At 54.0% G+C, this 26179-nt stretch overlaps 1 protein-coding gene and 1 long non-coding RNA gene across 2 annotated transcripts in view; one reads left to right on the forward strand and one right to left on the reverse strand.

Moving 5' to 3' along the window:
* The window catches only part of CNTFR (ciliary neurotrophic factor receptor), a 474842-nt gene that overhangs the window by 438357 nt on the left and 10306 nt on the right, over positions 1-26179 (reverse strand). The window lies entirely within an intron of this gene.
* Positions 209-14411, forward strand: LOC142829780 (uncharacterized). The gene is made up of 4 exons (XR_012904533.1): positions 209-1127; positions 8039-8305; positions 10763-10910; positions 13567-14411. It is a non-coding gene; the product is annotated as an uncharacterized LOC142829780 (long non-coding RNA).

Raw genomic sequence — 26179 nt, forward strand, 5'->3', positions numbered from 1 at the left:
CGCTTTGACTTTTGTTACATTATAAACCAGACGGTTAGAATCAACAAAGTCACAAAAGGTTGTTTCGAGTTTCCCAGAGACAATGTCAGAATTTTTGTTTCATAGGAAATTTCAAATGTTCCTTCTGGAAAGAGGGGAAAACATTAGACGTGTCCGAATAAGCCACGGCCCAGCAATTCTGCGTTCTGATCCACTCCCGTAGGGTACGTCTACACAGCATTTCGGAGCGGGCAGAAATGAACCTCACATCCTGGGTCAACAGGCTTGGAGTAGAGGGGCTGGCATTAGCGTATCATAAAAAGATGGTGGAGGTGGCACGTTGACGTCATGCCTCAGGTTGGAGTTTGGGCTCTGGAGCCTAGAAACCACGGTGATGGGCACTTTCAAGCCAAGCACATTCTGTTTTCCTTAGATAGGTCTGACCTCACCCAGCCCAAATCCTCTTCCATAACCACAGTGTTCAAAGCAGTTCTCTGCCCCTTGTCATCCTAGTAGCCAGAAGAGAGAAAATCCTGGAGCGAACACACAATTATTCCTCCCCGGAGAAGATTCCCTCTGGGCAAATGAGCTCCCGCTAATTCCTAGAGCAGATGGCCTCCTCCTTTCTCTCTCTGAAGAAGTCCTAATGACACCTTGTCCGCGAGCTTAATGCATTTTAAACCATCTCCAGGCCTGGCCACATACTTGGGCTGTCCCCTAAGGACTGCTAAAAAGTCACAAGCAGGAAGAAGACGGAGGCTTAAATAACCGTGCCGGGGCTTCCGCCCCTGCGGAGGGGAAGGGGTTGGGGTACTCAGTGTTACCTTTCACACGCCAGGCCGGGGCTCCCGTCGGAGTGAGCGGGCGATGAAAGGAGCGCAGGGACACCAGCCCGAGTTTGAACTTTTCACCATTTTTTTTTTCCTGGAGGGGGAATTTTTCTTGCGGTCTCGCAAAGCCCTTCAGGAAATGATTTAGGAGCAAAGAGGATCGGGCGGGTAATCGGCTGCAGCTGAAGCAACCCTGGTTTACAGGGCTGTCCCTCCCATCGCTTCCCTCTTTTGCGGGGGCGGGTGCGAGCGCACGAGGGTGCACCCGCGGAATTGTCGCCATGAGGACGGCAGGCGGAAGAGGGCTCGCAAACAGAGGTAAGTCAACGTCTCAGAGAGCTTTGGGGTGGGTGCTTGGGCCAGATGGGCTGTCCCCTCTCCCCGAAAGCTGTGGGTAAAAAAATGGGCCACCCACCCCGCAGGCAGCCCTCCCTGGAGGAATGTCTCCGTTGACTCTTCTGGGTGACCCTACAATAACAAAGCAGGCTTTGCTGCCCAGCATCCAAGAGGGGTTCCCCCCATTAACAAACACTGGCCAGAGCTGGCTACATTGTTCAGAACAAAGCGGTTCACGAGACCCTCCCCCCCCCCCGCCCCACAAACACAACAAAGCACCGCGAGCTGTTTGACCCTAAAGCAGCAACTCCGCCCCTACGGGTAACCCTACAATAACAAAGCCCTACACTTGCTTTGGGATCTGAGCGTGCCCGACAAACGTTAACGGGCAGCCCTGCCCCCACCCTGAGCTATGAATGATGGTCCCACATCACTGCTGAAAACCCAGAGGCAGAGAGAGGAGGAGATGGACCAAGGTCTCCCAGCGCGTTCGTGGCAAAAATGGGACTAGCAGACCTGACTTTTGGGATCTGTCCCAATTCCATGACCGTCCTGCCTCTCCCATTTCCCAGCTCTCACGGGTGAGGAAAAGTCATTGTTTTATCCAGGATGGGAAATGGCTTCACAGCACCTGACCCCAGCCCTCAACTTGTCCCGGGAGAGGGCGGGAGGGAGGGGGGGAGGCGACGGGTGGCACTGTGACCCAGAACTAGCAGCTAGGAAACCATGGGTTTGCTCTCAACCCTGCCCCAGGCTTCCCAAGTGTCACTTAAAAAACAAACAAAACAAAAAAGCTGCGTGCCTCAGTTTCCCCTTCTGTGTAGTGCGGTGCCTTTGGTAAGCCTCCACGAAGGGCCCCAAAATACAACTTCTTAAAGGTCAAGAAGCAATTCCCAGCATCATGTAGACCAACAAAGTCACTTCCACAGATCAGCCTCTGCTTCCCAGCTACTCCAGACCCAACCCATGTCTCCAAAGCTCTGGAAATCCGTCCCTTCAGCCAGCGTGTGGGAAACCCGATCCTCCCAGGAGATGACTCTGGAACAGCTCCCAGCACTGAGACTGTAAGGGCTTTGGGGCAGAGGCCAGCCTGTAGGATGTGTGTATGTAACCCACACACCTAGTATGGATTGCTGTCCCATGCAGTGGCACGTACAGAGAGAGCTAAGAACAAGGGAGCTCTCCAGACTGCTGGCTTCATAGCTCAAGTGGGAGTGACAACTACATTGAGCCCCAAAAGGCCCAAGTTCAAATCTACCCACTGGCAGCTATGTTCACCTAGAGCTATGGGGCACTCTGGCATACCTACAGTACCCACCACTGCTTTGGGTTGAGCTCAGTCCCTTGGAAACAGGGTCTTCCCATGCAGCAAGAATTCAAGCTTCCTGTCCCAGCAAGGAAAATGACCAGTTTGCCTAGCAGCTACTTCAGACACAGCAGCTGGACCCACAAAAATGCCTCTGGATGGAGTGTGTCTGGGGGGGCTGGAAGTACAGGAAGACTAGGTTGCTGGTTCCCTGCTCGATTAGAAAAATCTCCCATCATTCCCAGGGGTTTTTCCAAGCCCCCGCACAGCCTGGAGGTAACTTACTGCTTGTGTCTTGCCTCCTACAAGAGCAAAGTTCTTGCCAGAGGAGGTTGCGAAGGCTGGGAGGCCTGTCAGTCAGCCGGCCTTTAATCCACTTCATGTGGGCCCTAGTCACATGATATTATTGAAGGGTTGGGTTTTTTTTACTCAAAATGCCAAGGCCGCACCAAGCCAAGCGCTCACTGACGTCTACGTACAGTCCATCGATGCCAATCCCTTTGGCCACCAAATTTGCCACCTGAGGGAAAAAACGGATTTCACGCTCGTCTGACAGAGCCTATTTTCCATTGTCTGCTCGCCCGGGTGGGGGCCCCTTACAGCCACGCTGCCGCATACACAGAAGCCTTCCTCGGAGACAGGCCCGCGGCGGGCACCTTCCTCCTCACGCAGAAACCCCCCGAGGACAATGGAAGAAATTTCCCAGCAGGCAGTGATGAGAGTATCTGACCTCAGCGGAGCTTTGCTAACTCCCACTAGGGTGTCTCACAAGCCACCCACCTCACTAACCGTTCATGCAGCATCACAGCAGAGCTGAGTCCTAGGGGGGGGCGGGAGGAGAGGGTGGGTGCAGCACGTTGAGATGGTCGTGGGAGAAGAGGACAGAGGCAGCCCGGGAAGCGGGCAACGCACAAAGGAATGAGAGTTGGTATAACTGGGTTGAGCTTTGAAAGGGAACAGCAAGAGGAGCCAGTCTAGAAAGTGCCACAGGACTTCTTGTTCTTGCAGATTCAGACTAACACGGCCACCCCTCTGATACTTGAGACCATTATTGGACACCATAGATTCATAGAATCCAATCATAGAATCAGAGAACACTAGGACTGGAAGGGACCTCGAGAGTCATCGAGTCCAGTCCCCTGCCCTCATGGCAGGACCAAATACTGTCTAGACCATCCCTGATAGACATTTATCTAACCTACTCTTCAATATCTCCAGAGATGGGGATTCCACAACCTCCTTGGGCAATTTATTCCAGTGTTTGACCACCCTGAGAGGTAGGAACTTTTTCCTGATGTCCAACCTAAACCTCCCTTGCTGCAGTTTAAGCCCCTTGCTTCTTCTTCTATCCTCAGAGGCCAAGATGAACAAGTTTTCTCCCTCCTCCTCATGACACCCTTTTAGGTCCCTGAAAACAGCTATCATGTCCCTCTACAATCTTCTCTTTTCTAAACTAAACAAACCCAATTCTTTCAGCCTTCCTTCATTGGTCCTGTTCTCTAGACCTTTAATCATTCTTGTTGCTCTTCTCTGGACCCTCTCCAATTTCTCCACATCTTTCCTGAAATGCGGTGCCTCAGAAGTCATCAAATCCAGCCCCCTGCCCAAAGCAAGACCAATCCCAACTCAATCATCCCAGCCAGGGCTTTGTCAAGATGGGACTTAAACACCTCTAGGGATGGAGATTCCAGCCCCGCCCTAGGGAACCCAGCCCAGCACTTCCCCACCAGCCTAGGAAATTACTTTGTCCTCATATTCCACCTAGACTTCCCCCACTGCAACTTGAGCCCATTGCTCCTCGTTCTGCCACCTGCCACTACTGAGAACAGCCTCTCTCCAGCCTCTTTGGAACCTCCCTTCAGGAAGTTGAAGGCTGCTCTCAAATCCCCTCCCACTCTTCTCTTCTGCAGACTAAATAAGCCCAAACCCACATCCTCACTTCCTAAGTCTGGCTCTGGTGTCCAACTTGAAAAAGGATGTGGACAAGCTGGAAAGGGTGCCTGACAGAGCTACAAGAATTGCGGGAGTTCTGGAAAACCTGGCTAAAGAGGCTCCATCTATTTCACTTCCAGAGGCGTGGCAGAGGCTACGGAACGACACGCTTTCTGGCAGCCGGCCGCTCTCGAAGCTTGCCGAAAAAGCCACCCTGGCTGAAAGCTGAAGCTGAGCCAAGCTAGAAGGAAAAGGTTCCTTTGCCACAAGGCGGAACCGCTGGAGTGGCTCATGTGGAGGGGGACGGGGGTAAATCTGTGTTGCTCACAAGTCTTCCGGAAAGGCCGGAATCGGCTTCAGACACTATGCTGCAGCAATTCTCGGGTGCAGACGTTTGGGTCAGACTAGGTGATTGAAGTATCAGAGGGGTAGCCGTGTTAGTCTGAATCTGCAAAAGCGACGAAGAGTCCTGTGGCACCTTATAGACTAACTGAAGTGTAGGAGCATAAGCTTTCGTGGGCAAAGACCCACTTCGTCAGATGCATGTAGTGGAAATTTCCAGAGGCAGGAATAAATATGCAGGCCAGGATCAGGCTGGAGATGACCAGGTGGATCCAATCAAGGAGGATGAGGCCCACTTCTAGCAGCTGATCTGGAGGTGTGAATTCCAAGAGAATAGAAGCTGCTTTTGTAGTTAGCAAGCCATTCACAGTCTTTGTTTAATCCAGAGTTGATTGTGTCAAACTTAAAGATGAACTGTAGCTCAGCAGTTTCTCTTTGAAGTCTGGTCCTGAAGTTTTTTTGCTGCAGGATGGCTACTTTTAGATCTGCAATAGTGTGTCCAGGAAGATTGAAGTGTTCCCCTACAGGTTTTTGTATGTTGCCATTCCTAATATCAGATTTGTGTCCATTGATTCTTTTACGTAGGGACTGTCCTGTTTGGCCGATGTATATAGCAGTGGGGCATTGTTGGCACATGATGGCATATATTACGTTGGTGGATGTGCAGGAGAATGTACCAGTGACAGTATGGCTGATCTGGTTAGGTCCTGTGATGGTGTTGCTGGTGTATATATGTGGGCAGAGTTGGCACCGAGGTTTGTTGCAAGGATTGGTTCCTGAGTTCGAGTTATTATGGTGCGGTGTGTAGTTGCTGGTGAGAATATGCTTCAGGTTGGCGGGTTGTCTGTGGGCAAGGACCGGCCTACCTCCCAAGGCCTGTGAGAGCAAGGGATCATTGTCCAGGATGGGCTGAAGATCACTAATGATGCGTTGGAGAGGTTTTAGCTGGGGACTATAGGTGATGGCCAGTGGTGTTCTGTTGGTTTCTTTCTTGGGCTTGTCCCGTAGCAGGAGGCTTCTGGGTACACGTCTGGCTCTGTCAATCTGTCTCCTCACTTCCTCGTGTGGGTATCGCAGTTTACAGAATGCTTGTTGAAGGTCTTGTAGGTGTAGGTCTCTGTCTGAGGGGTTGGAGCATATGCGGTTGTACCTCAGTGCTTGGCTGTAAACAATGGATCGTGTGGTGTGTCCGGGATGGAAACTGGAGGCATGCAGGTAAGTATAGCGGTCGGTAGGTTTTCTGTATAGGGTGGTATTGATATGACCATCACTTATTTGTATCGTGGTGTCCAGGAAATGGACCTCCCGTGTAGATTGGTCCATGCTGAGGTTGATGGTGGGGTGGAAGCTGTTGAAATCATGGTGAAATTCTTCCAGAGTCTCCTTCCCATGGGTCCAGATGATGAAGATGTCATCGATGTAGCGTAGGTAGAGAAGGGGTGTAAGTGGACGAGAGCTGAGGAAGCGTTGTTCCAGGTCAGCCATAAAAATGTTGGCGTATTGTGGGGCCATGCGGGTGCCCATAGCAGTGCCACTGGTCTGGAGGTATATGTTGTCACCAAATCTGAAATAGTTGTGTGTGAGGATAAATTCACAGAGTTCAGCCACCAGTTGTGCTGTGGCATCATCAGGAATACTGTTCCTGACAGCTTGTACTCCATCTGCATGTGGGATGTTTGTGTAGAGAGCCTCTACATCCATGGTGGCTAGGATGGTGTTTTCTGGAAGATCACCTATGCATTGTAGTTTTCTCAGGAAATCCGTAGTGTCACGAAGGTAACTGGGAGTGCTGGTGGCGTAGGGTCTGAGCAGAGAATCCATATAGCCAGACAGTCCTTCAGTAAGAGTGCCAATGCCCGAGATGATGGGGCGTCCGGGATTTCCAGGTTTGTGGATCTTGGGTAATAGATAGAACAACCCTGGTCGGGGCTCTAAAGGTGTGTCGATTTGTTCCTGTGTTTGTTTGGGGAGTGTCCTGAGCAGATGGTGCAGTTTCAATAGGTGATTGAAATGGTCCGTTCTGGCCTTCATTTATGAATCTATAATCTCCCTTAAAACTAATAAAAGAAAGTTCTTCTTCACACAGCGTGTAGTCCACCCCCTCTGGGGCACCTGGTGCTGGCCACTGTCGGCAGACAGGCTACTGGGCTAGATGGACCTTTGGTCTGACCCAGTACGGCCGTTCTTATGTTCTTATGTTATGTTCACCCTTCACCCCGATGCACAGTTTCATCAGGGCAGGGGCCAACAGCTCGAATGGGGGAACCACTTGTGTAAACTTGTGTGAAGTCGTCCCCTCCCCTGCGACCCTACAATGTTAATTCGGGTTTAGCAGGGGAGAGGGTGTCTCAGAGCATCAGAAATGGGATTCTCAGAGGTCTCCTGCTTTAGGCTCTGGGTTTCCAATCCAGCCCAGAACACATGAACCCAGAGCAGAGGGAGATGTGTCTGTATCACAGCCCCACAACTGGCAGCAGGAGTCTCACCAATCAGTCTCATCAGCGAGCCTGGCGGATTCCCTTCTTCTAGCACCGGGGTGCAGAAGCACACGGGCTGCGTCTAGATTGGAATGATTTTCCGGAAATGCTTTTAACGGAAAAGTTTTCCGTTAAAAGCATTTTCAGAACAGAGCGTCTAGATTGGCACGGACGCTTTTCCGCAAAAGTACTTTTTGCGGAAAAGCGTCCATGCCAATCTAGACGCGCTTTTCCGCAAAAAAAGCCCCGATCGCCATTTTCGCGATCAGGTTTTTTTTGCAGAAAACAAATCTCAGCTGTCTACACTGGTCCTTTTGCGCAAAAGTCTTTCGGAAACAGACCTTTGCCCGAACGGGAGCAGCATAGCATTTCCGCAAGAACACAGACAATCTCACATGGGATCGTCAGTGTTCTTGCGGAAATTCAAGCGGCCAGTGTAGACAGCTGGCAAGTTTTTCTGCAAAATCAGATGATTTTGCGGAAAAACTTGCCAGTCTAGACACAGCCTACAGGTGCATGACACAAGTCCAAGCTTTAGGGCAGTCGGTACTGAAGGCCACTCGGTGTCAACAACTAATCTTCCTTCTCTGGAGACCTGGGCACAAGTCTGTCTGAAGAAAAACCTCAAACCTCCCCCCTGCCCCAGCTCTGCCCCCCTGTGCCAACCCCAGCATCTAGGACACACAATTGCCACTGGTGATGATGAAGCAGGAGAACTTGTCCTGACACCCTGGGAAGGCCCCAAGGCAGAGTTGCTGCTGTTTTTTGTTCAACAAACTTTTTTTGAGCCGAGCTTTCTGCATAAAATCATTTCACAGAGCGGGTTTCTCTTTCAGGCAACATTTTTAAAAGCCAGAAAATTATCAGGATGTCATAGAATCCTAGAACACAAGAACTGGTCGGGACCTCGAGGGGTTATCGAGTCCAGTCCCCTGCCCTCACGGCAGGACCAAGCACCGGCTAGATCAGGGCTCCTCAACATACTGACCACGGCCCATTTGTTTGTGGCCTGCCGTGCGGTTTGGGTTTACACAGGGCTCAACACGTGGCCCGCGGTTAGGATCCTTTGAACCTGGCCCTGACTGGGAACACGCTCCATAATGGTGAGTCAATATAATGATCTCCTGTTATGCATTTTAGTAGTTACATTCCTGTTGTCATTGCTCATTAGAAGTGCTGTCATGTGGGTGGAAATCGGGGGAATGTTGCATTTTATTCATATCGGCAGAACTGACTTAAATGGGGCCTTTGCCTAGGAACGTCACAAGGCCAGGGAAGATGAGCCCAATCGCTGTAGGTGCCGACATAAGATTTCAGCCAAAGCGAGGATATGTGGGAGAATTACAGATGAGGAACGAACTGAGCCAAAGGCTTGTGCATGTTAATGGTTTGTGGGCGAGGCAAAGGGTTGGTTTCATTTCTGATTTGATTGGGTGTGTTGCGCACCTCGCTCATGGTCAGGTCTGGATGAGAAAAGGCCGAGTAACGAAACTGCAGGGGAAAAGGTACACGTAAGAACTGAGGGGGCCGGGACTGTGGAGCATCAGTGGAGCTGGGTGTGTTTGGGGGCAGGCCGAGGGCTGGAGCAGGAGGCGGAGCTAAGGGCAGCATTCAGGGGGTGTGCGTGGGAGTCCCAGGGCAGCACTAGCGTGAGAACCGTTGGCCAGTATTCAAGTTCAGTGATAGTGTAACCCACACACCTGGCTATGTCTACGCTAGCACGATCTTGCGCCAGAGATATGCAAATGAGGCTAAGCGTGGAATATCGCTGAGCCTCATTTGCATATCTAATGAGCCGCCATTTGGTGGAAGAGGCTCTTGCTGTCTACACTGCCCCTTCTCACGCAAGAAAAGCCCTCTTGCGCAATGCCGCTACACTGATTATTTTCAGGAATATCGGCATTGCGCAGGCGGGGTTTTCTTGCGCAAGAAGTGGCAGTGTAGACAGCTCCTCCTGGCGCAAGAGCCTCTTCTGCAAAAATGGCGGCTCATTAGATAAGCAAATGAGGATTGGCAATATTCCACGCGTAGCCTCATTTGCATATCACTGGTGCAAGATCGCGCAAGTGTAGACATAGCTCTAGTGTGGTTACTGAGCAATGCAAGTGGTACCTAGACCACTGCAACAGTTAAGACCAAGAGACCTCTACAGCATGGGCTGGGAGCCAGCTGGCTTTTAGTTCAGAGGGTAGAGGCTCCTATACTCCACTTCAGAGATCTCAGGTTCAGATCCGTCTGGTGGTAATTACAAGAGCATTTACATAGGACTTGCCAATCCGCTGTCACCACCGGCTCACTGTTACAGGTGAAAAAGAGACTAGGACTTTTCAGCTTGGAAAAGAGGAAACTAAGGAGGGTAGCATAGCGGTCTGTAAAATCATGAGTGGAGAAAGTGAATAAGGAAATGTTATTTACTTGTTCCCATACTATAAGAACTAGGGGGCCACCAAATGAAATCAATGGGCAGCAGGTTTAAAACAAGCAAAAGGAAGTTCTTCTCCACACAGCGTACAGTCAACCTGTGGAACTCCTTGCCTGAGGAGGTTGTGAAGGCTAGGACTATGACAGGGTTTAAAAGAGAACTAGATACAGAGAGTCCTTGCTATAAGTCCAAGATACACTCCAAAAAACTTGGACAACTTATAGAGGGGAATTTTTTTCCTGCACCTGACTTCAATGTAAGCAAATTGGGGGGAGTGTTTCACATGACTTATAGCAGGGAATGGTAAGACTTATAATGCATCGGTTCCTACAAATGTCAACGACTTTAGTGTGAAACGATGTATACCGGGGCGACTTATAGCGGTGACCCCCTGTAAATTCAAGGAGGTTAAGTCCATTAATGGCTTTTAGCCAGGCTGGGCAAGGAATGGTGCCCCCAGCCTCTGTTTGTCAGAGGGTGGAGATAAATGGCAGGAGAGAGATCGCTTGATCATTACCTGTTTGATTCCCTCCCTCTGGAGCACCTGGTGCTGGCCACTGTGGGCAGACAGGCTACTGGGCTAGATGGACCTTTGGTCTGACCCAGTCTGGCCAATCTTATGTTCTTATGGGTACGTTCCCGCTCCTAGCTTTCATACTCCCTAACATTTCAATGGATTTCGTTCGTTCTTTGCCTCCAGCGTGCCAGCCAGGCAGATGGCTTTTCAGCACCAGCTGCGAGGCCGTCTTTCCTCCCTTTATAATTAACAAAACATTGTTTTCAGCCCATGCAACATGGCTCCGCTGGAGAAAGGGGCAGAGCGGAGGTCTGTTCCTTATCACCCCTCCCCCACCAAAAATAGCCAATTTAATCTGGATCCACCCCTCCCAGTCCCACCTGAACAACATCCTCAGGAAAGAATCCAAAGTGCACTTCAGAGGCTCTGGAAAGAGCACAAACTAATATTTTTAAATTTTAAACTGAGGCTTTTAATTCTTTTTTTTTTTTTTTGTCAATCTAAAAATAGCCACTTGTTTTAAAAGTTTCCAAGCCGGAAGCTCTGAAGAAGCAAAACGACAGATGCGGCAGATGTTTTTCTTTAAAAAAAAATGTTAATTGCTAATATTTTCCATCCTAGAACGCACAGATGGCTGTTTGCTACTGGGGTCAGTGTGGGACTGTCCTGACCTGGGAAGGACTTACCTCATGGGCACTAGGAAGGATTTCTATATACACTGGATTGTGCCGACAGCTATTTACCGATGGTTTGCTGCGTTCTGCGCCAGGTACGTCCGGAACCGCCATCAGACTGAGGTCTAAGGCCTTGTCCACACACAGTTTGTGCGGCGATGTAACTAAACCAGTTTAGCGATGCTCAGATTAATGTTAGTTACATCAGTGAACCTGTTTGTTTCAAACCGATATCTCTGCAGTATCGCTCTTATGTCCCTGCTATTGCATGGGCTTTGGGCACTGGTGCCCCAGCATCCCTCCTGTTCTCTGCCCAGGGCACACACTCATTCATACTCCTGAGAGCTGTAAAACTTTGTTCTCAGCCAGATCATAGAATCCTAGAGCACTAGCACTGGAAGGGACCACGAGAGGTCATCAGGTCCAGTCCCCTGCCCTCCCGGCAGGACCAAGTAGCATCTAGATCATCCCTAGACCATCCCTGATAGATGATTGAGTTTTGGGCGTGGGTGGCTGGATGACGATCAGTGCTCTGGGCTTTACAATGCTCACAGTCTAGTCCAGTGTTCCCTGTAAGCTGAGCGCGTAGGCAGACCCCAGGAGAGATTCCAATGCCACCCAGCTGATTAGCAGAGTGCCCACAGAGCCGACAGCTGACAGCATGTGTTTCTACTGGTGGTGCACATTTGCACCTGCTTTGGTGCACATAACAAAATTTATTCTGCACATGGATGGAAAAAATTAAGAAGAACACTGGTCTGGTCACTTCTCACCTTGAACTCTAGGACTAGGTCTACCCTGCAGTGGAACCTGGCCTCAAGCACGGGTTGGAGCCCCCAATTCCCCACTGTGAACACAGATCTGTTTGATTCAGCGTAGTAAGCATGCAGAACTCAGATCTTAGCATCTCCCGGAGGTGGGGGGAGGGTGTCCGAAGCAGGGTCCATGAGACTCGGGTCTGAACCATGTTGTTCTGCAGTGTGGACACAGCTCAAGCCCCGGACCCGCGTCTGGCGGTCTGCCTAGCACAGTGTGGACGTGTTAGCATGGCGGCGAGACCTGGGGCCAGCCATTGCAGAGCTGGGTTTACAAGGCAGCGAAGATGCTCCAGTGCAGATCTGGAAACACCCAGTAGATTGATTAGAACGGCCAGACTGGGTCAGACCAAAGGCCCATCTAGCCCGGTGTCCTGTCTGCTGACAAGGCCCACGCCAGGTGCCCCAGGGCGAGTGAACAGAACAGACCCTTTCCTGGCTTCTGACAGAGGCTAGGGACCATCCCTACCATCCTGGCTAATAGCCACTGATGGACCTGTCCTCCGTGAATGTATCCAGCTGATTTTTTGACCCTTCCAAGGGAAGTAGTGGGGGCAAAAGATCTATCTGGTTTCAAGATTAAACGAGATGGGTTTATGAAGGGGATGGTTTGATGAGATAGCATGATCTTGGTAACTAATTGACCATTCATTATCAGTGGGAAATAGGTCAATGGAGGGATGATAGGAGGTACTATAGAGAACCGTCTGGCTGGTGAGTCTTGCCCACATGCTCAGGGTTTAGCTGATCGCCATATTTGGGGTCGGGAAGGAATTTTCCTCCAGGGTAGATTGGCAGAGATCCTGGAGGTTTTTCGCCTTCCTCTGTAGCATGGGGCACAGATCACAGCTGGAGGATTCTCTGCATCTTGGGGTCTTCAAAGTATTCGAAGGTTTCAATATCTGAGATCTAGGTGAGAGGATTATTCTAAGAGGGGTGGGTGAGATTCTGTGGCCTGCACTGAAGCGCATCTTCCCTCAGCCTGGGAGACATTCCAGTCGGTGTCCGAGAGCTTTAAGCTCCCATTGATTTACAAACCAATTTAAAACTGCGCTTCAGTCAATACGATTTTCCACACACAGAGCTGGCCTGACTTGCATCACCCCTCCAGGACCCCAGGGCAAGTCTGTGCGCGGGCCAGGCCTTCGGCGGCCCCTCCTCCGGCGGCAGGCGGCTTGCCCTGGATCCGGGGTAAACCCCACGTCTGTCATGAGGAGGGATCGCACACAGAATCCATGCGATTCAGGCCACTGGTGCCACCAAATCGCCTGCAAAACCCAAACCAGTAGGGCTGGACTCCAATCCCAGACGGGCATGGAGCACTTAAAAATGCCCATCAAAGAACGGGAAGGGACCTCGAGAGTCATCAAGTCTAGTCCCCTGCCCTCACAGCAGGACCAAGCACCATCTAGATCAGGGCTACTCAACTTTGGAAGCCCCGGGGGCCACAATGATACTCACAGCACATGTCGAGAGCCGCAACTTAAGTGTGGTTGCATAGACATGCACATGTCTATGCAAATATATGCAAATAGCTTCTTTCACACTGACGGGCATGAATACAAAGATGAAGGCAAGACTACACTAAACACAGGGCCCATTTAAGTCAGTTCTGCTGATATTCATACAATGCAATATTTACCCGACTTCCACCCCTATGACAGCGCTTTGGATGAGCAATGACAGTCCAGGAATGTAGCTGTTAAAACACATCTCAGCAGAAGACCATGATATTAACTACTTTTTTGTTTTAGCTCCCACCCACGGGCCACAAACAAACAGGCTGTGGGCTGCATGTGGCTTGCGGGCCGTGTGTTGAGTAGCCGTGATCTAGAGCATCCCTGACAGGTGTCTGGGTGTCTGCTCTGAAATATCTCCAGGGATGGAGAGTTCACAACCTCCCTAGGCAACTTATTCCAGTGTTTCATCCCGACAGGCAGGACGTTTTTCCGAATGTCCAACCTCAACCTCCCTTGCTGCAGTTTAAGCCCGTAGCTGCTTGTCCATCGCACGGGGGCAAAGGAGCATGTGAGCGGCAGGGTGCATCGTGTCTGGGATGTGGAGGCAAAAGCTCTGCCTCTGAGCACCGGCGGGGAGAAGGCAGCGCTGGGAGACAACGGATTGGCATTTTCAGCGTCAGCCTGATGGGAAACTTGCTTTGAAGGGCTCGAAAGACACAGCGCGTCCATGGGTAGCACAGACCGCTTTCCCCGAGTGAAACCTGCGTGTCCCTAGCGGAGATTTTTCCAACAGGGGCCAGAACACCTCAACCACCCATTCAGTGCTGCAGAAGAACAGTAACGAGGGGTGGCTTCCCCCAGCACGTCCCTGCTCTCCGACCTTCCCAGACTTTCCTCCTGCCACCGGTCAGTGTGTCTGGGCAGAACACGTCTGCCGCGTGGCCGCGCCAACCATGCCAGGGAGGGGCAGTGAGAAGGCCCTGTCTGAGCGGCCTTGCACACCACGGGCACCGAGGGAGAACGCACCTGCAGCTTAGCACGGCTGCAATGGGGGACAGCGCACCGGCACCCAAAGGGTTAATGGGCGTAGGACATGGAACGTGTGCTCAGGATCAGGAGCGGCACGTGCCCCAGGTGCCCAGCCAGACCCCACAGGTAAGGCTGGTGCAGCTATGGAGAGCCCGAGGTTCAGGAGCTCGAAACCGCTGAGGTATTGAGAGCGACAGCCAGGGAAACTGAGGCACAAGGCGGGGCCCCAGCGCTGACTCTCTGCCCAATAAGCATGAACCACTTCATGGATTCCCAAACTGGGGGGGGCGTGAAGAAATTCCAGGGGGGGCATGAGGCAACCTAGCCCCCTCTTCCCCCATCAAGTTTTGCTGCCCTGTTCAGTTCCTTTTTTCCTTGTTTGTTTTTTTTTGCTCAATGAGTTTTTCTGTTATTTGGGGGGGGGGGGGGGTAGGGGCATGAGGGTTTTTCAAAAATCAAAAAGGGGGGCGTGATGCTAAAAAGTTTGGGAACCATTGCACTTGGCCATGGTTCCCTTCTCAGAACCCTCTGCTACCCACAACCCCTCCCCCCAAAAAACCCCTTCAGACTGCAGAGAAAACCGAAAACGACCCAGGCACCCCTTGCGGCCACCCCTCCATCCGCTCCCACAAAGGCAGCTCTGCCACCGGACAGCAGGGGCGCCTCCCGAATGGGTGGGGGCGGCTTTGTGATCTCCAGGCCACCAAACGGGGCTCGGCTGCAGAACGGTGATCTTCCGTGGCAGTCCGAAGGCTTTTGGGGGTACCCAGTACCCGTCCGGCTCCGGGCTCACGAGCTCGCAGAGCTGATGCAGAGGAGCATCTCAGAGGAGGGTTAGCAGGCGAGGCAACCTCATCCGCTTTCCCAAATGCTTCCTCTGCCCTAGGAGAATAGATCATGATGAGCCTTCATATCACGCTGCCCAGGGGAAATTAAGAAGAAGGGCCAGCCCGCAGGAAACAGAGGGGGACAGCCAAGCATCCCTTGGAAGGCGCGAGAGGCGGCTGTGCAGCAGGTCCTTGCCAAGGGGGTGCATTAGGGCTCCAGCTGGTGGCCTCTCCCAGCTCGTCGCAGGAGAGCATGCTGGGAAAGGCCACGCTACACGGGCCAGCCTGCGCTAAATCGCCTGACAGCAGGTCTGGTCAATATCAGTCCACGGAGCAGAATCCCCCGGCTTTCTGCAGGCAGGGAGAATTTGATGTAATTGACCCTGAGTGTTCCATAGCCCTGGCTTAGCATTTTATGGGGCGGGGATATTGCTCCTTTTATTGTGCTTTGCTCTGGTATTAGGTTATAGTGTGTAATAAAAGCCCAGCTCCCTTGTGCACGGTGCATCTGGCACGTTTCACGCCTGGACGCTCGGAGACGGCTAACCGAGTCTTCTGTCCTCGGAGGAATGGGGCTTTCCGGGCCCGTACAGCACCGAGCACGTGGGCCCGTTATCCTGGGTGCCGTGCGTGAGCGTACGCACAATGACCCCCAACAATGGCCGCACAAGAATGTTATTGAGGGGGCAGACCCAAGCACTCCAAAGTTGGGAAACGGCAGATTTACACGTGCCTGGGTAGTTGGCCTCCTTTGCATCCGTCCTGCGCTCTGATTGAGGCAGAGGGCCGGTGGGAAAAGGTGCTTGTGATCATGCCATGAAAGGCTGCAGCCTCGTGCCCATGCACAAGGGGGCAGAAATAGGGTTTCTTGGGCAACCATAAATCCAGCCTTTGAGACCTTTGGCACTCAGGACTCTGCAGCCTGCATTGTGTTCTTCTAGGATTGCTTTGCTGGTGTCATTTTCTAGGGGATGGTCGTCAAGAAAAAGGTAAATTCTGGGACGGGTCAAGGGGAGTGTGGCCCAAGTCTAACTCTGCCCCCCAGCTGGGGGAGGTGTCGTGCCAGTGGGGTGGGGGAAGCAGGCCAGCAGGACTAGTGGGTAAATGCAAGCCCTGGTCTACACTATGGAGTGATTTTGAAATAACCCCCTGTAAAAAAGATCATGCTACCTCCTCCATGGGTGGGTTCCCATCACCCTTTTTATTGCACCAGTCGGGGGCCAGGCACCCCCAAAATAGTCCCGGGCTTCGCTCCCTTGGTCCCTGAGTCACTCTATTGTCCGCTTCGACCTAGACAGCCAGTCTCATGGATGCGTTTTGCCCTGACGGGCGGAGTAGGGGGGTTTGGGTCCACCTCCACTCCGAACCCCGACCCAGGGCCCTAAGTCAGGGACAGCCGGTTCCTGCCTAGTGGATGGGGGGGAGTACCCCTAAACACACCCGCTCACGGGCTATGCAACCCTGCCCTGGGCCGCTTCCTACTCTGTCCCTCCTCGGGGCCGGTTCCCTTGGAGGGTCCTTGCCACGCCCTCGCCGCCTTCACTCCACGCCTCGCCGTCCCTCCTCCTTCTGATGCTGCCGGGCGCTGTTTTAAACTCAGCGCTGGCCTGGCTCCCCTGCGTCACCGCGCCTACGACGCGCATTGACCCCCCTCCACCAGTGACATCATCCGCCCACGCCGCGCTAGCCCCTCCTCCCGGGGCATTCTCCAGCGGCGCCTCCTGCTCCCCGCATCCCGCGGCGCCGGCCCCTGGGTCCACGGCAAGCCCGGGGTTCCCGCGATGGGCCGACTGCCCACCCCCCAGGGGCTCCTCTGGCCCTCGCCTTGGCCCCCGAGTGCGGGGCAGGAGCGCCCCGTCACACCCCCCTTCTTTCGAAATAACAAGCGGAACGTCCACACGCCCACGGCCGTTATTTCGCAAACTGGACTCCTGCTTCCCCCAGGGAGGAACGCGGATTTCAAAATAGCGCCGATGTGGACGTGCCGGCGCCGCTGTTTCGAAAGCACGACCCCCCAGAGTCACTCGAAGTCACTGCTCCCCAGTGCTCTCTGGGGCCGCGTGTCGAAGTGGCACGCCCACAGCCACGGAGCCTGCCACGGACTCATGTCGAGGCTCCCTCGTGGTGGGGCCACGCGCTTTCGATGCTGTTATTTCAGGAGTCGTTATTTCAAATGCCGGGATTTTGAAGTCATTTTCGGGTGCAGGCAGGCCCCAAGAGGGCTATGCCAGGGGAGAGCCTTCCCTCTCTTCCTCCCTCACCCTGCGTGGCGCCTCTTCGCCGGCGCCGGCTTCCTGTGGAGCGGAGACAGGCTGTTGCTTCTTCAGGCCGGGGGAGGGGGCACATTTTTGGGGCTGGAGGCCATTGACTCACAGAAAAATCAGCCGGAGACCAAACAAAAATACCTCCCCCCCAACAACAAGGACAAACCCACCTCACGCCCCTGGCCCCCAGCGGAGGAGCAGGCCAGTCCCCATGTTCGCGTCACACAGCCGAGCCGTGGAGGGGACCAGGCGCGTCGAGTTTGTGGGGGGAAAGCCTCCAGGCAGCGCTTTAGTGCACCAGCTGGGGGAACGGTAGCGCCCGGAGCCAGCTCTGGCTCATGGGGAGCTGGCGCTGGCATTCTCATTGCAGAAGGAATACCAGGCAGTTCGAAATGGGGCTTTATTTCGAACGCCCGTTTCACTGCCGTGAGTAGACGTGGGCAGTTACCCCGGGCTTGTCAATTTCAAAAAACCGGCGCCTGGCTGGGAAGATGCAAATCAAACGTGGGATATTTAAATCCCGGGTTTGATTTGCAGTTCCGAATGCCTACATTGCAGTCCTGTTCCGAAACAGGCTGCAAGTGTAGACATACCCTCAGAGCCCGCCCCATCTCAGGCTGCTGGAGATAACTGCCGAGAGCTGACACGGATGGGCCATCGCAAACGGCCTCACCACACCATCCCCCCACAAACGTATCCACCTCAGGCTTGGAACAGGTTCGGTTTTTGCCCCTGTTGGTCAACCTGCAGTTTCAAGCGTCTCTTCCACTTGGCTTATGTCTGCCGGCGGCTCTTTCTAAGTCACTTCTTTAAAGATCCCCACTGATGCGTATTCCTCCATTTCCCCTCTTCTCCTCTACATCCTCTATGGCTTGGGCACAGCCGTGTGTGTGTGTGTGTCTTTGTGTGTGTGCACGCGCGTGCCACACTCTCTGATCCCAAGTTTTTCTTCACAGTCAACCAGTGGAACTCCTTGCCAGAGGATGTTGTGAAGACCAGGAATTCAACAGAGTTGATAAAAGAGCCAGATAGATTCATGGAGGTTAGGTCCATTAATGGCTATTAGCCAGGATGGGTAGGAATAGTGTCCCTAGCCTCTGTTTGTCTAGAAATGGATGACAGGAGAGGGGTAATGTGATGATTACCTGTTGTGTTCCCTCCCTCTGGGGCATCTGGGTGCTGAGCTAGATGGACCTTTGGTCTGTCCAGCTCTGGCTGTTCCCATGTTCTTATGTTGCAGACATTCATTTTAGCTTGGATTTACATCAGCAGGGTTCAATGGTAACACCTAGAATTGGGGATTGCTCACTTTGGCCAATGGTCACATCCCCTCCCTATGGGCATCTGGCTCCCTGATCCCGGACACCCACCACTGCTACCTCCCCCAGGCTGGTGTGAACAGGCCCTGCCTGCTAGACTCATGTGCTTTTAAGCGTTCCTCAGGCTGAGCAGAACCCAGGCGTGGTTCTGGCTGTCGGAGCAGACACTGCGGGGAGGGGGCAGGGAGTTAAAATCTCCTCCTAGGCAGGCGTTAGGCCAAGGGGAGGCAGGGGTTCGCAGCTTTGCCAGCACCCGGCTCCCACGCTGAGGCCGCATGGCGGGGGGACCTGCAGAGACACGAGCCAAGAGACGGTCCCTGGCTGGGGAGACTCGGTCGAACTGGAGACAACAGCCCACGGGGCAAGCATCACCCCCATTTTACAAAGCGAGGAAGAGCCGGGCCCCAGAGGAAGCCCCTGACCGAGCTGGGATTAGACCTCCAGTCGCCAGTCCACGGGCTCTTAACGACTCAACGGCCCGTGGTCTGGCTGGGTTACCGACCCCTCGTTTCGTATGCTGCTGAAAGCCCGGCCTTGTCGGAGAGCTAGCCGTGCCCGGAGTGGACAGACGGATTAAAGAGAAGGTATCTGGGCCTCACCCGTCTCACACAGGACACATCCCAGTGACTAGTGGACTCCACCGCAGTGTCTGGGCCTGCGTGGGCCTCCCCATCTCTCTCTCCCTGACATCGCGAGGTCCCATCTGAATCCCTTATTAGCACGCGCCGGGAGCAGAGACCTCATGAGGGAGAGGACTCTGCCAGGAGGTTGCCAGGCGATCGCTGGGCTGCTCCCGGCTGCGAGAACGGGTCTCACGCTCTCCCACGTTTCAGAAGATAACGATCTCCTTGCCGAGCTGTGAATTTCGCACCTCCTGCTCTCCCCCTCCCCTCTCCGGTGCGGGATAGAAATGTTCTCCGCCAACAATCATTGGATGTCAAAAATTGTTATCGCGGAACAAGCCTGAATGTGCTACGGAGACGCCAGAAATTGACACGAGAAGGAAGAGAGGGGGCGGGGGAGAGAGACACAGAGAGGAAGCGTTACGCCGCGCTGTGATCCGCAATTAACTGGGCCCCGTCCGGAAGGCGCAGGAAATGCACGGAGGGAAGCCGAGCGGGGTCCCTGGGCTGAAGACCAGCCCTCGGTCACCGTAATGGATTGCTGAGTGGGCGCTGGGGCACAGAGGGCCGGGAGGAGAGAGTGGCCGGGGGGACGGTTGTGGCTGGACGATGGGTCGGCCGTTAGAGAGATCTGGTGGGCTGAGCGCATCCGTGATGTTAGCAGCATGCCCTCCTCGAAGGGGCCGTGCTGTGCACGCTCACACTGCCGGGCAGTGCACCTGAAATTGGCACCGGAAATTGACTCATAGGCCGTGGGATAGGCTCAGGGGAGGCTGGATAGACCAAAGGCCTGATGGGGCCAACTTACAGCACCAGTCAGAACAAGTGCAGCGGGGGGATGCTGGCCCTGGGGAGGGAGGGAGGGAAAGGGGCAACTACCCCCTCTCCAAGTGAGTGAAATTCCATCCTCAGACCCCTCTCCCCGAAGCTCGGCCCAAGTCTACTATCAGCCACCTGTGTGGGGAAGGAGCCGGGAGGACTTGGCCCTTCTTGGAGCCGACTCCCTCCTGGGCCGGAAGCCCAAGGGCTGAGCCCTGCAGGATGCATCCTCTCTGCCACATCGAGGGGTCTGTGCAGGGCAGGGAGGGGGCATGAAGCATGGGCTGCCGTGGCCTGGGTACCCCATGGATAATAGCTCGCCACACCTGCCCCAGCAGAACGATGGCCCAGCGCTCCTCAGGGACAGCCCTGCACACAGCAAACGGTCTCAGGATCCTGCTGGAGAATCTGAGCTTTTCCCTCCAACCCTCGAGTGCAGGCATCGTTCTGTGACCACGTCGCTGGCTGCTCTGCAGGCCCAGCCTCCCTCGGACCACCCAGATCCCACCAACCAGACACGGAACACGGCTTGGACCTCCCTGGTCCGGCAACTTCCCTGGTCCGGCGGCACGGCGGTCCCCCCCAGAGAGCCCCAGCGGGAAGCAGCTGGCTGCGGAGCCGGGTGGCCCAGGGGGAGGGGAGCCTTGTGTTCTGCTACAAACCCTGGGAGAGCCCAGAGTCCATCAACATGGGGCCGACCGGCCCTGGTCCAGCAAACTCCCTCCTGCGGATTGGGCAGGTCCCGAGGGTGCCGGGCCAGGGAGGTCCCACCTCTGGTCCTGCCGAGTCGCTTGCTCTGGCTCTGCCATCACTGTGGGAGCGTTCCCTAGGGTGGTCCCCCTGCAGAGCCCAGAGGAGGACAGCAGGGTTAGGCAGGAAGATGCCCAAGGCCCCCACTTTGCATCTTGCTGGATGAAAGAATCACCCTGCAGCGCTCGTAGAATCGTAGAACCCCAGGGCGGGCGGAGATCTCAGGAGTCATCGAGTCCAGCCCCCGGGCCAAAGCAGGACCAACCCAACTCAATCAGCCCAGCCAGGGCTTTGTCAAGCCAGGACTTGGACACCTCTAGGGATGGAGATTCCCCCTCCCTAGGGAACCCAGCCCAGCGCTTCCCCACCCGCCTAGAGAAATAGTTTTTCCTCATCTCCAACCTAGACCTCCCCCACTGCAACCTGAGCCCATTGCTCCTTGTTCTGCCACCTGCCCCCACTGAGAACAGCCTCTCGCCAGCCTCTTTGGACCCCCCTGCAGGGAGTTGCAGGCTGCTCTCAAATCCCCCCTCACTCTTCTCTTCTGCAGGCTAAACAGACCCAAATCCCTCAGCCTCTCCTCCTAGGTCATGTGCTCCAGCCCTCGAATCATTTTGGTCGCCCTCCGCTGGACCCTCTCCAATGCGCCCACATCCTTTCTATAGTGGGGGGCCAAGAACTGGACACAACACTCCAGATGTGGCCTCACCAGAGCTGAATAAAGGGTTATAATCACTTCTCTGGATCTGCTGGCAATGCTCCTCCTAATGCAGCCCAATACGCCATTAGCCTTGGCTACAAGGGCGCCCTGTCGACTCATCTCCAGCTTCTCCTCCACTGTCATCCCCAGGGCCTTTTCGGTCACTCTTGGGAAAGGGCGCAGCATCTCCTACTGTCTTTCCCCCCCACACACATCTGTCCAGCACCAGTAGCCAGTGGGCCAGGCGAGCTGGAGCTCTGGATCTGCCCGCTGTCTCCCGCCCTGAAGCATCTGGGTCCAGCGCTAAGCTTGCAGCTGCCCAAGGCGCAAAGGTTGGGGAAAAGCGCCTTGTCCCCTCTCCACCTCCTCTTCAGTCTGTGCACCAGTGCAGGTCTGGACACAGCCTGGCCCTGTGTCCAACAGACCTGCCACTCGGTCCTGCTTGTTGTTTGTTACTGGCGGAGGCAGCTGGGCCGAAGACGTCAGGATCCGGGTGTCTGGTCTCCGCTCCCAGGAAAAGAGACAGTCGGCGCCTCAGCCCCAAAGACAGCCTGCTAAATCCTCCACCACCTCCCCCAGGTCTGTGGCTTATGGAAATCCCCCCTGGAGCTCAGTAAACATCTAGGACCAGGAGCTGATGTGACAGTCCCCTGCCGTGGCAGCCTCATAATTAATTCCGGGCAGTCCTCTAACGTGTGTGGCACAGGAGGGCAGACGAGACGGAGGTTCCCGTCTAGCCTATAATCTATCAAGCGCTTGTCACATCTTTGGTCCTTTCAGGGCCACATTCCCACCCTAGCTTTCCTGGTGTAAATCAGACTTCTCTGAGTCAGAGATGTAACCACTGGGCTCAGAATTAGCGGTGCATGTCACCACTGATCCCTTCCTCCAGCAAAGGTGTCAGTTTGGTAAGCCATGTTCCCTCTCATCTTTATCATCCATGTGCGGAATAATTTTTTGCAGACTGCGCTATGTGCAAATGTGCACCACCAGGACAAACCAAAAAAACCTAGCCGGGAGCGCTCTGCTGATCAGCGAGGCGGCATTTGACTCCCTCGAGCAATCACACAAGCTTACAGGGAACACAGTTGATCAGGTGGTAGGAGATGGTGCATCAGCGTGTCTCCCTGGTGTATCGCACACACACTCCTCCATCAACCTGCAGGAGGTGGAACGGAAGGGCTGAGCCCCGCCGGACCCGGATGCCCACCCTAGCTCACCCACCTGCTGCTCTCTTTGAAGGGCTCCTTCTCAGACACAGTGACCAGGTGTCACTGTTCATTCGGCAGGCCCTGCGGTGTGACAGACCCGCCCGACCCCTGGGGGAATCGGGAGGCACGACAGTTTCAGAAGGAAAGGAGAAACTTCCGCTAGCGCTCTGCTGCTGGGAGAAGAGAGGACGCACGGCCCGGGTGAAATACACCAAAGAGAGAGCCGTCGTTAACGTGCTCAAGAGTTATTGCTCAAACCTTCCCGGTGCTGCACCCCTGGGACCAGCGGGCTGAAAGCTTTTAAACACACAGCCCCTGGAGCTGGGCCAGAAAGGGATCTCTGCTGCTTTGTCTGTGACCCCTTCAAAATCACTCAGACTGGACCTTCCACCTGCAAGGTGTCCCAGGTGGCCTGGAAAAATCAATCCCCTTCAACTAGATTTGGAGCTGACTGGTCGGCCCAAGACCGAGGCTTCCGCCATCCACATCATGACAGGGTACTGATGGGAGATCACAGCGGGGAGGGAGAGGAATTGTATAGCCACTGTAGCAGGGCCTCGCTGTCATTCGAAAAATTCCCCATCAACAAGACACCAGATTAGAGCACCCCGGAGACTTTTTCTCCCTCTAGATTCAGCACTCCCAGCCGGACAGGGATGGAGGGGGAAGGGCCAAACTGGGATCTAACAGGACTTGCCCATTTCTAACCCATAATTTTAGGGACAGGGCTGTCTAATGTGAAAGACGAGGGGAAGGAGGGGGGATAGGTTTTCATCACTTGTGAGACGACAGGGTCCAAAAGCCAACTGGATACATTCATGCAGGCCAGGTCCATCAATGCTTCTTAGCCAGGATGGGCAGAGATGGGGTCCCTAGCTCACTGCATCTGTACTGTTCCCTGTTCTGTTCACTCCCTCTGGGGCACCTGGTGCTGGCCACTGTGGGCAGACAGGACACTGGGCTAGAGGGACCTTTGGTCTGACCCCGTCTGGCCGTTCTTCTGTGCAACTCCCTTTAGCTTGCTGCCCGTGCCATAATGTATAATAATTGACCCGTAATCATAGCTGCTTGGCGAAGGTGATGCAAGCCGGCACCAAGAGAGCCTCTGTGGCAGGGGGAGGGATAGCTCAGTGGTTTGAGCATTGGCCTGTTAAACCCAGGGTTGTGAGTTCAATCCTTGCTGAGGCCATTTGGGGCAAAAAATTTGTCAGGAATGGTATTTGGTCCTGCTGAGAAGGCAGGGGACTGGACTCAATGACCTTCAAGGTCCCCTTTCAGTTCTAGGAGATAGGCAATCTCCATTATAAAAAAAAAATGCCTGTTGCTGTTCATTATTGGCAAGACAGAAGCACACTGCAGGGTTCTGTTAGCTGCTGTACACACCAGAGATGGTCCCTGCCCCAAGGACCTTCCAGTTGGCATTAAGCTGTGACGAGTCACTGTAACGAAGGAAGGGAAGCAAGCAGAGGGGGGAAGACAAGGAAAAGAGACATTGAAACAAAGGGTTATGCAGATTAGCTCTGGGCACCAGATTCAGAGGTGGGGCATGAGTATTAGTAAACAATCGCTATTAAGGATCAGCAGCTAGGGGCCATGTGGCTAACCACGTCCAGCGGGGAAGGTACATGTGGGATCCTGCAGATCATAAGCAGGGAGGGACTGGATAGCCTCACACTCGGCCCCCCTCAGACATTCCTTGACTCCTTGACTCCTGCATGGACCCGGAGATTGGCAATGGAGCCAGAGAGAGATGCTCCATCTGAACTTGGACCCAGCCAGGGAAATGGAAATGGTTCTGGCAGAGGGATTTCAAGCTGGGCTTGGATCAAGAAGTGCAACTCGTGGGCGGCCCGTGAGACACTGCAAAGACGCTTGTGGGCGAAGAGGGCAAATGGGCTGGCAGGCAGGGAGGTGTCCTGGGTCACGCAGGGGCGGATGAAAGCTCCTTGCGGCCCGGAGCCTCTGTAAGGATGACAGACGGGAGGGCAAGCCCCGAGCAGAGCCCGGCTGTACGTCTAGATCTCCTTTCTAATTGTTCCTCAATCGAACGAGCTTCATTTCCCACCATTAATTAATGCACCGAGCCACTCTGCTGGCTGAAATTACAGGGAAGAAAGGTTTTTTTTTTTTTATTGGCCGTTCTCCGTCTTGCAACGTTTTTAATTTGCTACATGAGGTAAGTTTCAGCAGGTGCCAAAGAGCAGTTTAAGAAATGAGCTGGCCTTAGCATTTCCTTCTCTCTCTTTGATTGAGGTCCTCAAAGCCTTAATTAAACTGGTGAGAGTTTCCAGATCAAAACACCAGGGGCTGGTGGTACCGTCCACTTCTGAGCCCCCTGGGGATGCTCTGTCTTCCAGGCAGGGACCTACGATGCAGGAGAAAGTCGCTGCAGGTGGGGGCTGAAATGCACCAGTGGAGCTGTGTGGGGACTCCAGCGGGGCCGTGGATCAGGACCGAGGAGCAGAGGCAGAGCGGTATGGGTAGAACCCAGGGCTGGCCCAGCGGGTGTGGGGCTGCAGGTCTGGATTGCACCACCTCCGCAGCGATGTGGGGCATCCCAGGGCCAGAGGAGCCGTGGGGGGAAGCTCACACATTCCCCTTCCTGTGCCATGCCGCTGCCTCGGCCAGCACAGATAGTTTCTCCCTTGCAGGGCGATTAATTCAATCACCCATCACTGTGACCTTGGAGCTGCTCTCCTCCCTAAGGACGATTCAGAGGGGAAAAGAATGAGGTAGAAGCACTGGCATGTGCAGTATCCGGGCCACGCAATGGCCCCGTGTGCCTTCCTATGGCTTCCCTTTCATATGCATAATGGACACACGGACCATTAACTCCAGCAGCCTTGCCAGCAGCTTCTGTAATAATCTGTATCGGATGAAATAGTGCACGAGAGCCATACTGGGCTCCTCCGTTCAGGAGGCGTGGGAACCGGTCATTATGGGATTTATGGGCTCCGTGACTGGTCATTACAGCCCCGAGAGGAACGCTGCATCTGTGCTCTTCCTGAAAACACCATCCTGGCCACCGTAGAGGTGAAAGCTCTTTACCCCAATCTTCCACCTGAGGATGGACAACGCTGTCAGGACCACTGTCCCCAATGATGCCATGGCTCACCGGGTGACTGAGCCCTGTGACTTTGTCCTCACCCACAACCATTTCTGATTTGGGGACAATTTGTACCTTCAAGGCAGCGGCACAGCCATGGGCATCTGCATGGCCCCACAATATGCCGACATCTTTACGGCTGACCTTGAACGTTTCCTCAGCTCCGGTCCCCTAGCATCCTTCCTCTCCGTATACCACACTGATGCCATCTTCATCGTAAGGTCCCATGGGAAGGAGGCCCTTGAAGAATTCCACCGGGATTTCAACAATTTCCACCCCACCATTAACCTCAGCCTGGACTTTCCACACAAGAGCTACCTCCTGGACACTACGGCTGTGTCTAGACTACATGCCTGTCATCAGAGGCATGTAGATTAGACACATAGGCAAAGTCAAATGAAGCCGCGATTTAAATGATCAGCTGTTTGTCTGCTCAGCGCG

The sequence above is a fragment of the Pelodiscus sinensis genome, chromosome 6 (genome assembly GCF_049634645.1).
Source record: "Pelodiscus sinensis isolate JC-2024 chromosome 6, ASM4963464v1, whole genome shotgun sequence".
NCBI lineage: Eukaryota > Metazoa > Chordata > Testudines > Trionychidae > Pelodiscus > Pelodiscus sinensis.